Here is an 18,540-nt window from a genome sequence, read left to right on the forward strand (position 1 = left end):
TTGGAGTGAAAGGGATTCAGGTGGTGAAAAAGGTGTGGTTCTTGCAAGGGCAACCACTAGTGAGTTGCCACCTATTTGACACCTATTTTTTCTAAGTGTATGGTGGCTGGCTCTAAGTTGCATATGTAACCTAAATAACAAATAATAAAATATATAATAATACATTAATTTCATTACAACATGATAAAATATATAATTTAAAATAGTTGTAATGTATAATTTAAAACACTATACCAATACAATTACTCCTAAACATATAATAATGCGATATAAGGATATAATTAATAACAATATATAATGAATATAATGTAATATAAAATAAATGAATAAGTTAAAAATTGTCAGCATGGGGCGCTGGCAGCCCTGGGGACCATTGTACCCAAAACAGCACAAGAGGGCAAGCAGATTGTAAAGGAATGTTCCTCCCAGGGCAGGACTGGAATAAAAGTTGTTAGAAGAAAAGTGTGTTTGTCTTATTTTTTCTTACTTTTTTTAGGAAATATTTGGAGACAGAGGTTTTGTTTTGCAATATTTTCTCCAGGAAAATCTTTTGGTAAAGGCAATATGATGAAAAGAAGAGCTAAGATTCATCCAGCAGATAAGAATTTTTTTTTTCACTCTAGTTATTTCAAATAGTCTCTCATTACAATTCTCTTTAAGAATTATTTATTTGATGTTTCCTCTCAGTCACTAATGATCACTAAAGTCCAATGGTCCTTAGAGTAGGAAGGCAAAGGGAAAGAAAAAGTGATCCAAGAGACAAATTCCAGGTCTACCTATGTCTTCCAGTTATTAACTATGTAAGCTTGGGAAAGTTAGTGAATCATTCTCAATATCAGTTTCCTCGGTTTAGGTCTCCAAACTATGTCATGTTTATTACTTGGGCATGTCTCTGAAGTTGTTGCCTGTGCTTTAGTTTTTCTAATCCTTAAATGACTTAAAATGCCAGGGCATTTTAATTTAATTAATTTCATTTTAATTTAATTCAATGAATTTTCAGGAAAGCAGGTTACTGAAAAGAGTAAATTCAGTAAATTTAGAAGGGTAATGATGGCATATCTCCTTGTCTGTGAATTAATTAAGCACACTGAATCTTAGTCTCCCCTGTCCAGTCTTGGTGGAGCTAAATTTTTATTTGTACAAGTTTCTGTGCCTCAGTTGTCCTTATCTGAAAGAAAAGATGAATGACATCATTTAAACTCCTTGACTCACAGTTACTCTTAAGAAAGTACTTATACATTCCCCAATTCATAAATGATCAAAGAATATGAACAGGCAGTTTTCAGAGGAAGATATTAAAGTTATTTATTGTCATATGAAAAAATGCTCTATATCACTATTGATTAGAGAGATGGAAATTAAAACAACTCTGAGGTACCACATCTACCTATCAGATTGGCTGACATGAGATGATAAATGTTGGAGAAGATGTAGGAGAGTTGGAGCACTATGCCCTCAAGCCTCAAGGTGGGCCAGTTGAGAAACACACAGCTTTCCCTATGAGTTCCCTGCGGTTTTCCCCCATGGATTCTCCCATGACTGACCAATGCTCACTTGCTTGTACAGGGTAACAGACAAAGAAGACATCTTGCTAACATTAAGTTCACAGGTTAATTTTAATATCTTTCTGCACAACTGTGATATTATGTTGTCTAGAACCATCCCTAGTAAGTGAAGTGCCATTAAAAAAATAAGTAAAATTATTTTTTTCATAATAGTAGTACTATATCTGCTGAGAGAGTACTAAAGAGTGCAAAACAAAATGGTCCCTCTGCTAAAGGAGATCCGATTCTAATATAGATGACAAAAATGGACAGCAATAGGTATATAAAAGAAATATGCAAAGTAGAGGTAAGGTATTCTTAGAGGGGAAGAGGCACTAAAGCATGAGATGACAGTATCCTCCTTGTTCTCTTTTGATAGTTTGATATACTGCCATAAGTTCAGTATAATGACTACTTCCACCAATCCTATTAGTTTCCAAAGTCGGTCTAGTATGTGGGTTATAAGCTACTGCTTTCCAGTGTCTTTTGGAGCCCAAATATTTGACTGTCCCATAAATTAAACCATGCATATCTGTTTTGTCCTTCAGTTAATCCATCATACTCCACATTTCATTTTACCAAGGACTTCACCAACTGTTGCTTTGGTTCAGGGGTGTATCATTTCCCTCAGTATTGAAGTTTGCTATAGATTCACATCAAGCAGAAATTCTGCTTTTGCCTGCTTTAGATCTATAGTTTGTCCAGAGTCCAAAAGGTCAAGGAGAGACATTAAGAATGGGAAATAGAAAACAGATGCTAGTTGGGGAGAAACAACAGTCCACTAAATATGTAATGAAGCATCAAGTCAGAACTACTTGTGTTCAGTATCTCTCCCAGCTCAAATTCATCTTCCAGTACCAAAGAAATTTTATCAAATTGTCAGTCAAATCAGCTCCCAAGCCCATTCAGCAAACTCCAATGACTCTCTTATTTCATCCAAGTTCAAATATTAATTTCTCTATAGATTTTTTAAGTTCTTCACAACCTGGTTCCTTTCTACCTTAACAGTTTTCTTACACTTTACTCCTTTCAAGTAGCCTACCATTCAACTACTCTCCCTTCCTGCTCTTCTGGGACATGAATATAATTAACACTCCATCTCCAGGAGCCTCTTGCCTGAAAGGGTCTCCCTTACCTTCTATCTAGTTTCCCTGGTTTCCTTTAATGAACAGCTCAAATTCCACCTTCTACACGAAGTCTTTCTTAGCCCCTCTCCATTCTCTTGTGTTATTGCCACTTCCCCTCTGAGAATACCTTCCCTCTATTTTGTATATTTCTTTATATACCTGTTTCTGTTCATGTTTATCATATATATTAGAATCAGACCTTCTTGAGCACAGAGACCTTTTTGTTTTGTTTTTTCTTATCCTAAATAATGCTTGCTGACTCTCTGATTGATAGTGTACAAGCATATCCCATCAAACCACCAATGGCCCCTAAATGACCACCCCTCTCTCTTCACTTGGTATCTACCAAAATGCCAATTATTACCCAAGAGATGAATGTAATAATAGTGTTTTATGATGTCAAGAGGTAAACTCTTTATGTAACTTGCAGGCCTGGGGGCCATTGCACACAGAATAGCACAAGATGGGGAAGCAGGTTGTAAAGGAATGGTCCTCCCAGGGTAGTAGGACTGATATATAAAGGTTGTTAGGTAGATGAAGAAGGTGTTTGTGTTTTGTTTTGTGTTTACTATTTTAAGGAAATAATTGGAGTCCCAGGTGTTTTACGTGCTTTGTTAACAATATTTTCTGCAGGAAATCTTTTGGTAGAGGGAAAATGTTGGGAAGAAGAGCAAGGGTATATCCAGCAGGTAAGAAAGTCCTTCCTTTTCCCTTTAGTTATTTCCAATAGGCTCTCATTATAATTCTTTAAGAATTTTTTATTTGATATTTTCCCTTAGTCATTTATGACCCCTAATGTCTAATGCTCCTCAGATTGGAAGGTGTAAGGTAAGAAACACTGATCCAAGTGACAAATTCCAGTTCCACCTATGTCTTACTTTTATTAATCATGTGGATTTGGGGAAGTTAATCAAGCATTCTATATCTGAGTTTCCTTGGTTTGGTTTTCCTACTTGTGCCATATTTACTACTTGGGCATGTCTCTGATGTTGTCATCTGTGCCTTAGTTTTCCTAATCCTCAAATGACTTAAAATGCCCTGATTCAAGGAGTTGTCAGGAAAGCATGTTTCTAAAAAGACTAAATTGTATTATTTAGAAGGATAAAGGTGGCATATGTTCTCATCTGTGAATTAAGTATGCTGAATGTCATTTACCCTAGTTGAGTCTTAGTGGAGATAAATATTTACTTGGGCAAATTTCTTCACCATTCTCTGGCCTCAGTTGTCCTTATTTGAAAAAAAAAGATGAATGATATTATTTAAATTCCTCTACTCACAGTTACTCTTAAGAAAGTTCCTATGATGCATTCAAGCTTAATTTTTTAACAATGATTTTCTATTTTCTACTTTGTGAAATGGGCATAATAATGTCTTGTGTATAATGGGGAAGGCACTTTTGCAACTTCACAATAAAGATGGGTAAAAGCCTTTGAAAATAATAAAGTGGTGAAGAGAAGTATAAAGTTGTTATTCAATATCTTTCCCACCAGATCCAATTCTACAGCCCATTCCCATTCACAAACCAGAAGGGTAGCATTTTCCTGACCTCATTCTCACTGTTTCTTCTTTATTAGACACTCTGGATGAATTTGGGCCAGACAGCCTTTTAAGAAGATTTGTTCATAGACTGTCAGGCAAAAATAAAATAAAACCTCTATGTCAAGATGTTGATCAAACTTCCAGTACTGAAGTAATCCCTCCCCTTGACCATCCCACCAGAAATCAAGGGCTCACATCATCATCAACTTCCTCTAATTATATTATGTATTTTTCTACGTTCAGATTCTGAACAATTAGCTGCAGTAAAAAAAGTAGACCCCAAATAGAGAGGCCAACACCATGGCCAGAATAACATCAGTTCCACTACCATCACCCATGTTTGGACCATGGGAATGTGGGGAAAGAGAAAACAGAGTGTGCGACTGCTACAGTTCTACCACCATTAAAGCCTGACCCTGTGGCCACAGTAGCAGTATCTCTACAATTAGCAACATCAGACTTTGGACCATGGGCAAGTAGAAATGATGAGCTTTTTGCAGATTTGGCACAGTGGGATGAGCATTCTTCTCTATAACTTGGTCTACCGTTGCTGTTGACGTTCAGATTAACCCAACTGTACCACAAGAAACCCATGAGCCAAATTTCCACCAGGCTACAATGAAAAGGATGTGAGTTTATACCAGGAATAAAACATCAGCCCACGACTGTATCAGGTCATACCTCTGTAATGAGGATTATTTCAGTGACTAACCACTTGAGCCCTCATGAACACACCAGTACTTCTCTTCTAACCTTTGACCCCCTGAATATGCCATCATGCAATTGAGATGAAGGACATAAGAAGGACATCCTTCAAACACTAGGTCATGTTTTTACTGAAGCTTCATGACTTGAATATACCAAAACCATAGACAACCAAGCAAAGAAATACAGTGCACTGAGAGTACCATGCGCTATTTTTTATGAAAGCTTGAAGACCAGGTTTTGAAGATTTCTCCATCAGATATATACTAACTCTGAAGCAAAAGATATAAAGTCCCATGCCTCTTGCATGAAATTCATTTTCATTCAATCCAATGACTGCCAATGTGATACCTGCACCCCACCTGCCTTTCTAAAGTTCTGAATTAACCTCAACTTGCCCTTTCTTTAGCAGGTGTGAGGGGTTATTTCTTTCATATTTTTGTACTAGCTTTGGTAAAAAGTAAACTTTTTAGGCCATAAGAACATGTCTAAGTTCTTGTCTCATCCAATGCCATCCCCCTGCCCTTGTTCTCCACAACCCACACCTCCCACCTTGCCCTTTGAGAGAGAAAAGGGAAAAACAAAAGCATTTTGCAAATATATCTAGACAAAGCAAAAGAACTCCAAATAGTGACCCTGTCTAAAATAATGTCTAATTCTATATCTTGAATTTGTATTCATTCTATCAGGATGTGAGTAGCATACTGCATCATTTGTTATTTGAAACCTTAGTTAGTTTGATCAAATTTCCAAAGCCATCGACAGTTATTTTCTTTGACAAATGACTTTATTATCCATAGACTTCCTGTGGTTCTACTCAATCCACTCTGTATCAGTTCATAAAAGTATTTTTGGTTTCTCTAGAACTGTCTTTTAATAATTTCCTGAACAAGAATATTTCCTTGTATTTGTGTCATAATTTGTTCAACCATTCTCCAGTTGATGGACACCTCTGAATCTTCTTGGGTTTTTTTTTTTGGCAGTTCTTCAGTTTTTTTGGCAGTCCATAAACAATCTCTTAACATGTGCCAGACACTGCTGATAGAAGAAAGGGCAAAATACATCACTGTCTCTGCCATCAAGGAGCTCACATTCTAATGGGAGAGTGACCATATGCAAAAAATAAAAAATAAGAAAAAAACAAACAACCCCAAAAAAGAACAAATGTGTCTCTATAAGATATATGCAGATTGGCTAGAAGGCAATCTCAAAGGGAAGGGACCAGCAATGGGGAGGGATAAGGCTGTTGAATACTCCAGGCATGAGGTGATTGGGGCCAAAAATACCACGTGTCATTTGTGTAAGTCATGAGAAGGGGAATAGTAAGGGAGTAGAGTGAAGACAGAAATGACAAGATTAGGTAAAACATTGCCTATATGGGATAAGTGAGATGACAAGGATGACACAGAGCATCCAAGCCTGGATAACTAGAAAGATAGTGGTACCTGCAATAGTGTTGGGGAAGTTGGGAAGAGAAGAGGGTTTTAGAAGAAAGAAAAAGATTTCTTCCTGTGACAAGTTGAATTTCATATGTCTACATGCCCATAGAACATCTAGTTCAAGACATCCAGGATTCATTTGCTGATGTAAGAATGGAGTTCTGGAGAGAATATGGCTGGGATCTACATGCTTCCAGACATATATGCATGCACACATCTATGTATATGGCTAATTCTGCTTTTTAAAGAATTCTTCTCATTGGCTTTTTGAAACTGTTTTGCCAATTGAGTTAACCTATTATTCAAGGTGTTATTTTCTTCAGCATTTTTTTGGGTCTCCTTTAGCAAGGTGTTGACTTGCTTTTCATTCTTTTCTTGCATCTCTCTCATTTCTCTTCCCAGTTTTTCCTCCACCTCTCTAACTTGATTTTCAAAATCCTTTTTGAGCTCTTTCAAGGCCTGAGCCCATGGAATATTTATTTTGGATGTTTGGGATACAGAAGCTTTGACTTTTATGTCTTTCCCTGATGGTAAGCATTGTTCTTCCTCATCTGAAAGGATGGGAGGAGATATCTGTTCACCATGAAAGTAAACTTCTATGGTCTTATTTTTTTCCCTTTTTTGGGCATTTTCCCAACCAGTTACTTGACTTTTGGGTCTTTTTTCAAGAGTAGGGTATACTCTGAGAATCTGTGAGATCTCAGTTCCTCCAAGGTGGCACAATCAAGTGTGTACCGGTCTGGACGCAGAGCGGGATTTTTATGCCCAGAATCTTAGCAGTTACCTCTCCACAGCCACCTGTCCTCCAGTTCCACCAAGTCAACCCGGGGGGCTGATTTTCAGATAAGCTGGATGGGCAGGGCTACCATTCAGTTTGAGACAAAGACCAGCTTGGCCAAGGCCTCCACCCAGGGCTGAGGTAAGACTCAGCTCTTCAGTGCCCCCAGGGGTTTTTATGCTCCAACAATGGAGCTTCTGTATGGGCTGTTGTGCTGCCTCTGTGGCCACTGCCTGCTGCTGGAGCCCTTCCTGGCAAGCTGATAAAACCCCATCACTGACCTTTGGAACCTGTGGGTTGAGGGATCTGAGGAACCGCTGCTGCTACTGGAGATTCTGCCCCCAAGGTGTCCTCCTCCCAGAGTCTCATCGCACTGCACAGCCAAGGCTGGGCTGGGCTCTGCGCTCGGCTCTGCATGTGGCACAACCGACGTTTCCATGGGTCTTTCAGGTCACCGTGGGCTGGAAATCTCCTCCACTCTGTTGTTCTCCACTTCTTCTGCTCCAAAAGTTGTTGAGAGTCCCTTTCTACAGGTATTTTATGGGCTGTGGGGAGGACCCTGCATAAGTGTCTTTCTAGTCCGCCATCTTGGCTCCAGTCTCCTCACATCTATATATATATGGGAGTCATTTGCATAGACACGATAACGATGGATGTAACTTCCTATATACTTCAACTCTTTATATACTTAAATATGTTACAATTGCCTTAAACTGTCAAGAATGGTTGGTTCAAAGTTTTATATTATTGCAGTGTATTTTATTGTGCTACAGTAAATGACAAGCAGGATGATTTCAGAAGAATCCTGGAAGGACTTCATGTGAACTGATGCATAGTGAAGTGAACAGAACTAGGAGAGCATTGTACATAGTCATAGAAAAATTGTATATGATGAACAACTGTGAAAGACTTAGCTATTCTCAGCAACTTAATGATTCAGGACAGTCTCAAAGGACTCATGATGAAAAATGCTGTCCTCCTCCAGATAAAGAACTGATGACATCTGAATATAGACTGAAATCTATTATTTGACAATTATTTCCTTCTTTCTTTTTATTGGTTTGAGTGTTCTTCCACAAAATGACTACTTTGGAAATATATTTACATGGTTGCACATATACAATCTATATTAGATTGCTTACTGTTTCAGGGAGGGGGAGGAGAGGGAAGGAAGGACAGAATTTAAAACTCAAAATTTTTTTGAAATGAATGTTATCAATTATTTTAACATGTAATTAGGGAAAAATGAAATATTATTTTAAAAAAAGAATTGTTGGTTCAATGTGAAGCTTTTCCAACAATGTGTTACCATACATGTACTTCCATAGGCCCTCTCACAATTGCCATTTTCCTTTTTTCATCATTTTAGCATATCTCATGAGTGTCACTATATGCTAATTTTCATAAAATCAGAAGATGGTTAGGGAGAATCATAAGGATCTATGAAGATGGTGAACCACAGTATGCATTTTTAGGTACAGTAGCAAAGATGATTTGTTTTAGAGTCAAACTATGTAGGTAAATTCAAAAAACATTTTGCTTTCTTACTACCTGTATATGATATCAGTGAAGTAACTTTGCTTCCCCAGGTCTCAATTTCCTCATCTCTGAAAGGAGAAAGGGTCAGGCTAGAAAGCTTCTCAGATGATAGTATAGGATCAAATTATTCCTTTTACCTACCTTATCTTATGGACCCAAGTCATCATGACTTGGGCCAAAATGTTCCTTCAGGATAAACAATGGATCAAATGGAACTTCAGATGCATGCTCTTAAGATTATAAAAGCATGAATGATGAGTCGAGTCTAATCCATACCAGAAGGTAGTCAGCTTTCTTTCTACATAGCTCCTGTGACAACCACCAGGGATTTTATCATTTGTTACAAATACATCACAGCATGTTTCCAGTGAAGCCTAAAACTTGCTGGGGAGATCATCATCCCTTACCCCTGAGCACCCTTTCTGTTCCCCACCAATAACTAGGGTCTGAGAGTTGAGTGTGGCTATTTTGTTAATGGCTGAACTTGTTTAATTTTACATATAATTTTATTGTTGTTGTTGGGGATTTTGTTTTTCTCAACATTCCCCTGTCAGGGAAGCTTTTAGAATCATAATGTTTTAGAGTGATCAATAATGATCCTCGGACCATTTAAAATATTTTGTGTCTAGATCTTTATGAAGTCCTGTGGGATGAGGTTGAGGTAGGTAGAGAAAGGTTCAGTTAAGGGTCAAGTTCAATAGGATCCCTGGAAATAAATGGTGTGGACTTTGGTTTGGAGTCAAGAAAGGGAGAAACTTTTGAACTATGTTTGACACTTCCACTTAGCTTGTCTGGGCTTCAGTTTCTACATCCATAAGATAAAGATAGTAAAAACACCAAGCTCCCCGACAGTGATTGTGATGACCAAATGGGATATAACGTATACAATGTAGATTCCAATCTTTAATGCATTATAAAAGTGCAATACAGGGCCCATAGCCTTCAGTCTTTCTTCTGTCGCCCAACAAACCTGGAGCAAGGTAGACTCTTCAGGGGTCCCTAAAAAAGTGTAGAGGCAGCCAACAGCTCAGTGGATAGAGCACTGGTCCTGGAGTTCAGAAGACCTGAGTTCAAATTTGGCCTCAGATACTTGCTAGTTGTGTGATACTGGGCAAGTCAGGAGAAGTCACTTAACCTCTCATTGCCTGACAGAATGGATCCACTAGAGAAGTGGCAAAACCCTCTAGTGTCTTTGCTAAAAAAAAAACCTCAAATAAGATCACAAATTACTGGGCATGACTGAAACAAATGAACATTAACAAAAATTTTCGTGTGTGTGTGTGTGTGTGTGTATCCTCAGAGGTTAGCACTCAGATGAGATGTGTTGGGAGGGATTATATAGAGGATTAGGCAAAATTCCTAGTTGTGTTAGTTCAAAATGGCTTTAGAAGTGCTTTCAAGAAAGTGTAAAAAATTAAAATTATCTTTAAGTGGACACAACAAATTTGAGTATATTGAAGAGATGAAGTGTGGCATGATGAGCTAGAGAGAGAACGCTCATAAAAAGAAATCATCACTTGGGAGTCTAAAATAAAAATATGCTACAGGACATAATCTTTTACACAAAGTGAGCAATGAGGTGGATGGCAAGTGTGTAGTGGCCATAAATTCTGAAGGGAAGAAATTTTAAAAAGTTGGTCTTTTATGTCTGCTTCCTCATTATAGATGTCTTAGGCTTGCTTGGTGATTTATAGAACAATTTTTGTATTTCACCTGCCATGGTCAGAGAAATTTGCTATGAAAGGCGGATGACTATTGTTCTAACAACATCAATCCTATTTTATGAGAACAAATTCCTTCAGCTCTATTAGATCTGAGGTAAAATTGAAAGAGCCAAACATATGGCAGATTTCCCTATTGTTAAAAATGTTTCAAAATACTAAAGATCTTTAGCAAAGATGAAGGATATAAAATAAACCCACACAAATCACTGGAATTTCTACATATGGTCACCAACAAAGTCCAACAGTAAGAGATCAAAAAGGGAAATTACCTTTAAATTTACTGAAAACATAAAATATTTGGGCATCCACCTACCAAAACAAACTCAGGAACTATAGGAACACAATTACAAAACACTTTTCACACAAAGTCAGATCTAAATAATTGGAAAACATCCATTGCTATAGGGTAAGCTCAGCTAATACAATAAAAATGACAATTCTACCTAAATTAATTTATTCAGTGTCATTCCAATCAAACTACCAAGAAATTATTATATAGAGCTAGAAAAACTAATAACAATTCATCTGGAAGATGAAAAGATCTAGAATATCAAGAGAATTAATGAGAAGAAATGCTAGAAAAGGCAGACTAGCTATACCAGATCTTAAATTGTATTGTAAAGCAGCAATCATCAAAACTACTTGGTACTGGCTAAGAAATGAAGTGGTGGAACAGTGGAATAGGTTAGGTATATAAGGCATAGTAGTCAAGGACTATAGCAATCTACTGTTTGATAAATTCAAATAACCCAGCTTCTGGGAAAAGAACTCATTATTTGACAAAAACTGTTGGAAACCTAGAAAACAATATGGTCCAAACTGGGCATAGACCAACGTCTTACACTGCACACCAAAATAAATCCAAATGGGTACATGATTTAGATATAAAGGCTGATACTATAGCAAATGAGGAGTTCAAAGAATACTTTACCTGTCAGATTTATGGAGAGTAGAGGAATTTATGACCAAGCAAGAGATAGAGAACATAAATGCAAAATGGATAATTTGGATTACATTAAATGAAAAAATTTTTGCACAAAGCCAATGCACCCAACATTAGGAGGGAAGCAGAAAACTGGGAAAGAACTTTTGCAATTAGTATCTCTGATAAAGGCCTCCTTTCAAAAATATATAGAGAACTGAGTCAAATTTATATGAATATGTCATTCCCTATTGATGAATGGTTAAAGGATATGAACAGTTTTGTGCTTGTTGTTGTGTTTGTCCTTTGTTCTCACAGAGGACCATGACTTTAAGATGATGACATGATTTGCAGTTGACTTTGATTTGAGTGATCGAGGGCTGTGAAAGGTCACCAACTTCACTTGCTTCTCCTGAGCCATCTGGGTTCAGTGGACTGATATTCATCAGGGCAACTAGAGATGGCCCAGAATGCAATGTGAGACCCTGACCCTTTCAGACTAAGGTCTTATCACATTCTCACTTTCAGTGAGATACACTGAGTCAGTGTAATACCATATGAACAAATAGTTTGCAGATATAGAAATTAAAGCTATCTATAGTTATACGAAAAAATGCTCAATCTAAATTGATTAGTGAAATGCAAATCAAAACAATTCTGAGGTACCATCTTACACCTATCAGATTGGATAACATGAAAAAACAAGAAAATTATAAATTCTGAAGAAGATGTGGGAAAATTGGGACCCTAATGCATTGTTGGTAGAGTTGTGAACTGATTTAACCATTCTAAAAATTTGGAAATATGCCCAAAGGGCTATGAAAATGCGCATACTCTTTCATCCAGCATAATCACTTCTAGGGCTGTATCACATAAAAATGGGAAAAGGACCCACATGTACAAAAATATTCATAGCAGCTCTTTTTGTGGTGGCCAAGAAGTAGAAATTGAGAGGATGGCCTCAACTGGGGAATGACTGAACAAGTTGTACTATAGGAATCTATAGGAATATCATTGTTCTATAATGATGAGCAGGCAAACTTCAGAAAAACCTGGAAAGACTTATATGAACTGATGCTGAGTGAAGTGAGCAGAACCAGGGGAACATTCTACACAATAACAACAACATTGTTTATTGATTAACTTTGATAGACTTAGCTCTTCTCGGCAATGAAAAGATTTGAGACATCTCCAAAAGACTCATGATGGAAAATGCCATCCACATCCTGAGAAAGAAATACGGAGTCTGAATGAAAATTGAAGCATACTATTTGCTCCTTTTTTCGCTTTGTTTTGTTTTTGTCTTTTCATGGTTCCTTCCAATTATTCTAATTCTTTCATACAACATGACTAATGTGAAAACATGTTTAATAAGAAAATTATATATACAGCCCATATTGAATTACATGCATCCTCTTGTGGAAGGGGAGGGGAGGGAGGAGGTGGAAAAATTTTAAAATGCTGAAAACTAAAAATAAAGAGTTATATTTATAAAAAAAAGAAAAAGAAAAGAAAGGAATTAAACTTGTTTGATTCCTGTAAAAAAAAAGTTTCATTATCAGCTAATAACCTAACTAAATCCCCTACGAGATTTCATTGTATCTAATAACATTTCACATTACATAGATAACATCAATTATATCTAGTCTCTTTTAACTTTCCAATGTGCTTTATGTTTCTCCAATTTTTTCTCTCCCCTTTTTCATTTCCATCATGGGTAGAATTGGGGAGGTAGAGAAAAAAATTATATTTTTTTAAAGCTTTGAAACTTTTGATAGAAAACTTCTCTCTCTTTTTGCCTTTGGTTGTTCAGACTATCAGAAAAGGATCAGATGAGAACATTGGGACATAGAACACAAATATAAGATGCTCACAGCATATATTGTTCATAAAAAGCAAGGAAAAGCACATCCTAGTTTTCTGTTTCCCTAGAGTCTCAGGGATGCAAATATTTTACATTGGTGCTAAACCCTCTCTCCAGGGGTTGGGGAAAGGGGTGTAGAGTGTGACTAGAATTGCTAGCATTAAGAAAATATTAACAAACAGTCTTTAAATAAGAAATCTTTAAAGAAAAGTCAAGTGCTGGGAAAAATACTGCAGAAGTCTTCCTATTCAAATTAAAATAATTTTAAAAAATTTTTTGCCATTGAAATTCCAAGAATTTTGCTCATTTTGTTCATTTCCTATTTCTGAGGTTTCTAATAGCAGGGCCACCATATAAGTAATATAATAAAAGCACCCAGTTTATCCCCAAATATGTCATCCCCTTCCCCTAACCCTAAATGCCTCAAACTCTAATTCTAAACCTAAATGCGTCTGACTGCCTTAAAACAGGTTGAGTGCTCTCTTGGCTTTCCATGATTGAATCTATCCTTAAATTGAATTCATCCAGGAAAAGCCCTAGGTGAACTGACTTAAGGATAAGGTTCAGGGACAGGAAAGCCTTTCCGCAATCTTCCCTTTAGGAGAAAGAGAAAATACTTGTGTAGTCTCCTGGAGCAACTTGGCAATTTTAATCACTGCTCCCTGGCCATCCATTCATCCCCTGCTCTCACACAATCACACGTGGAGATTTGGATATGACATTTTTCATGAGGGTGGAATAGAGTGACTGCAGTACTCAAGGTTCAAGACAAGATTTAGTCACACTTTGGTAGCAATCAGAGAAGACAGAATTGTTTTATTGAGGCATAAGGTGACCATACAACTGAGGAGTATCATGCGAAGATCCCACCAATGGGCGCATCCGGGTCTATGTTTGTGCTGCAAAACCCTAATCAAAAGATATTTTCAAGTTTCAACTGGACATAAACACCATGAAAGGACTCCAAGTACTCTATTCACAAAGTTTAACTTTCAGAAAAGAGCCAAAGTGGCACCATCATATTGTCCAGAACATTGACCAAATGCCACTGATTTAAAAAAACACCAAGCATTCACTGGGTAGAGTAAAAAACAACAAAAACATTAGATTTGTATTTGTGCAGTAAAGCAAAGACTTCTTTGATTGGATGTATTGAGCACCATTCTAGCAACTAAATTCCAAGTTCATCATGGTTCTATGGTTCCCACAGGACTAAAACTCCTTGCATGTTCTTCATATCCTAGATACTCACTGATCATAATAGCTATGCCCTCATTAACATTCTACCCCACATCCAAAATACTACTAGATTTGAGACTATTGGTGACAATCAAAATGGAGCCTTTTTTATATATCACATACTGAACTGAGAGTTCCTCTATAATCAAAACATGCATTTTCTTGCCCTTCCTTACATGGTTTCTTCTTCATTCTCATCCATTTCCCACCAAAAGGACATCTGAAAATTATTATGAGTTGATTTTTTTCAGTTGCCCATGTATACATAGTATCATCATGGGAACAAGATAGCCATGATTCTAGAAATGAGCCCACCCCCTGCATTAACCAGCTAGTTGGGACATCTCTAACTGATTTTGACGTTTCATCATGGCAAAGGGTATGGCTAAAAAATTGGTCTGCCTCTATTCAAAGAACATCTCAGTGTTCGTTTTACCAAGATGTCCTAACTTAAGAATGAGGAAAGCTCCCACAGGTTTATAATCTCCATGTATACTCAATGTAACCTCTGAGGCTGAGATGCAAGAGAGTATGGATCAATTCTCTGCTGCTTGTGCTAGTTTTGGTCTGACAAATAACACCAAGAAACCAGAGGTTTTCCACAAGCAACCACCGTACTATCTATATGTGGAACCATTGGTTATAGCAAGTGGAAAAATTTTTCATTACCTGCTTCCCAGGGAAGTACACATAGATGATGAGGTTGATGCACACATTGGCAGAGGTAGCTCAGTGTTTAGGAGGTTCCAAAGGAAAGTGTAGAAAAGAAGAAGTATTAGTCTACCTACCAAACTGAAAGTCTACAGAGCCATTGTGCTGATCTCATTGCTGCATGTCTATGAAAGCTGGATGGTACACCAGAGCCATTCCAGGAAACCGAACTGCTCTATTTGAGTTGTCTTAGGAAGATTCTGAAGATCACCCACTCAGATAAGGTACTGGACACTAAAAGTCTTTCTTGAGTTGAACTGCCAAACATTCAGACTCTACTGCATAGAGAAAACCTCCTGTCTGGCCTTTTGCATTTTGCATGATGCATGCTGCATGCTGCATATAAGTTAAATAAATAATGTGATAACATATAGCCTTATCACACTCTTTTCTGAACCTTGAACCAATCTGTTGTTCCATATTCAGTTCTAACTGTTGCTTCTTGGTACAGTTTTCTCAGGAGACAAATAAGATGATCTGGTATTCCTATCTCTTTGAGGACTTGCCACATTGTGTTGTGATCCAGTCAAAGTCTTTAGCAGAAGTAGATGTTTTTCTGAAACTTGCTTGCTTTCTCCATAATCCAATGAACCAACATTGGCAATTTGGTCTCTAGCTCCTCTCTTTGAAAACCAGCCTGTACTTTTAGTAATTCTCAGTTCACATATTGCCAAAGCCTAGCTTGTAGAATCTTAAGCATAATCTTGCTGGCAAGTGAAATAAGCACAATTGTTTGGTAATTTTAACATTCTTTGGCACTGGCCTTTTCTAATCCAGTGAGCACTGATGAGATTTGCTGGCATTTCGAGTATAACATTTTAATGGCATTATCTTTTAGGATTTTGCATAGTTCAGCAGGAATTCTCTCATATTTATATCTATATATAATCTATCTATCTATATGTACAAATGAGTATATTAAACTGACACATTAGATGCAAGGTCATTATTGGGGATGTGCGTGGAAAAGGCACTAGTAGGGGATAGTAGTGCAGGGATTAGGAAAGGCTTTGAGTAGAAGGTAGCCCCTGAGCTGAGCCGTGAGCAAAAGTAAGGCTTCCAAGATGTGGATAAAAAGATATACATTCTGAGTGTTGGAGAACATCAGAGTAAAAAAAGACGCAGTGATAGGAGAATGAGTACTGTGCTTAAAGAACAGTAAGAAGGTCAGTTTGGCTAGACTGCAATGTACATGAAGGGGAGGCTAGAAAAATAAATGGGAACCAGATTGTGAATTGGTTTATCATAAACCATTTATTAAGTGCCTACTGTGTGCCAGGAACTTGTAATAGTAATTTAAATGGGAAGATCTTTTCTATTCATTAATAGGCTCATGTGGACCTGCTTAAATCACATAGAACCCAAGTCACATGTAAAGGGACGAGCTTGCTGAACAGGTGAAACAGGAAGGGTGGAGCAGAACTGAAAAGAAGTGAGTGAGAATAGTTGGGGTGGAGGAGAGAGAGGACACAGACAAGCAGGCATAGCTAGTCTTGTGAGTGTTTGTGGGAAGGCCAAAGGTTTTGGGGGGGAGGCTTGGGAATGGCTTTCTCTCCTGGCTTCTATGATGGATTTGGATTTCTGGTGTTGGGATTTGGCTTTTTGGTGTCTGAATAAATGTTTTTCTTCTGCCTTCTATATGGAGAGTCTATTCTACTTTGGGATTCCAAATTATGCTAGCATATTCATAGTCGCCTTCGGGACTGTGAATATTGTCTGGGTGATACAGAACTTTGCTGGGCACTGAAGATATAAAGATAAAAATGAAACACTTCTTGCCATGAAGGAGCTTATAAATGCCCCAGCAATGGTGTGCTGGAGTTGACTTTTTCTGTGGAGTGTGCAATTATACTTTAGAAACTAGAAAATGCTATATGAAACAGGACTTGATCTATTATTTCATGGTTGTCTAGGCTTATGAAAACAATGGAGAAAAATGTTAATAATTGCAAATTTAAGTTAAAACTGTACTGTATATAGTTTTTCCCCCTGAGAACCAGTTGTTAATTATTCACCAGCATGTCTCTGCCCTAGTGGTAACAGAGGGTAGCAAAATGACCTGGAAAGACTTATATTCTAAGAAAATCTCTTTGGTATTTGTATGGAGACTGGATTAGGTTGGATTAGGAGAGATTTGAGACAAGGCAAGCATTTAGGAGGCCGTGCTGATAGTCAAGGAAAAGGGTGATGAAGGTCTGAACTATGGTGGCATTGTCAGAGAAGACAAGAACATTTATAAATGTTGTAAAGGTTAGAAATGACAAGATTTGGCAACTAATTGGACAGATATATATATATAAAGTGAGAGTGAGGAGATAAGGATGAGACCAAGAGAGATGAGATTTGGAAGGATGGTCATGATCTAGATAGTAATTAAGAAAGTTCAGAAGAGGGTAGGTTTGGCAGAAAATGTAACAAATTCTGTTTAGGACATTTGAGCCTAGAGAAGTGGTCTCTGAAGTGAAAATTAAGTCAGGAGAACCTAGACCTGACCAAGTTTGTGCAAAAGAAGTGTGTTAGAGGTAACACAATTTTAAAGGCACTTTGGCATCCATTTTTGAAATATCTCAAGCTGGGAAAATTTTTAAAAGGTTTGAAATGATTGTAGGTGGCACTTATTTTTGGATGAATATATTTGGATGAACATTAGCCTCTTAACTGATCTCCCTGCTTTGGTCTCTCTGCTTCCAGTCTCTCCACTTTTCAGTTGATCCATTACCTAGCTGCCATAATAATCTTCCTAAGGTTTATCAAGTCTGCCAATGCCCCTTCCCAGATTAAAAAATCTGTAGTGACTTCTTATTGCCTATAAGATAAAATAGAATCTCCTCCTCCAGTTGGCATTTCTGGCATTGTAACAATCTGACCGCAATCAACCTTTCAAGACTTATTTCACCTTTGAGATTTATTTCACACTATTTCAGGTATTTCCCTTCACAAACTCTATGTCCCAGATAAACTGGCCTAGAGCTGTTCTTCAAATCGCCCCTAGGGAGCTTATATCTCACTGGAGAAAAACATGATCAGACAAGTAAAAATCAAAGTAATTTTAGGCATAAGAAAGCACAAACAATTGGGGAATAAGTCAAGATTCTAGAGGTGGCATCTTGGCTGGGTCTTAGAGAAAGCTAGAGATTCTGAGAGCTGGAATTAAGAAGAAGAGCATTACAGAAAGATAGCCCATGCAATGATAAGAGGTTGGGAGACAGTATGTCTAGTTTGGGGAGCAGCTAACTGGAGGCATGGTGGCCTACATTTGAATTCCAGGTCTCTTCCTTGAATCAAGTCACTTAACTTTTTGGTAACACAGCTCCCTTTGTCTGCAAAATGAGGGCGTTAGACTAAATGGTCTCTAATACCTCTTCAATCTCTGAGTCAACGGTCTTATGATCCTTCCAGCTCTACAGTT

At 37.5% G+C, this 18,540-nt stretch overlaps 1 long non-coding RNA gene across 1 annotated transcript; it reads left to right on the plus strand.

Annotated features, from left to right (window-relative positions):
* The first annotated feature begins 3,115 nt into the window (after positions 1 to 3,115).
* Positions 3,116 to 5,002, plus strand: LOC140506794 (uncharacterized). The gene is made up of 3 exons (XR_011968094.1): positions 3,116 to 3,201; positions 3,305 to 3,360; positions 4,246 to 5,002. It is a non-coding gene; the product is annotated as an uncharacterized lncRNA (long non-coding RNA).
* Positions 5,003 to 18,540: the final 13,538 nt, after the last annotated feature.

Source organism: Notamacropus eugenii, chromosome 5, assembly GCF_028372415.1.
Source record: "Notamacropus eugenii isolate mMacEug1 chromosome 5, mMacEug1.pri_v2, whole genome shotgun sequence".
In the NCBI taxonomy this organism is placed as follows: domain Eukaryota; kingdom Metazoa; phylum Chordata; class Mammalia; order Diprotodontia; family Macropodidae; genus Notamacropus; species Notamacropus eugenii.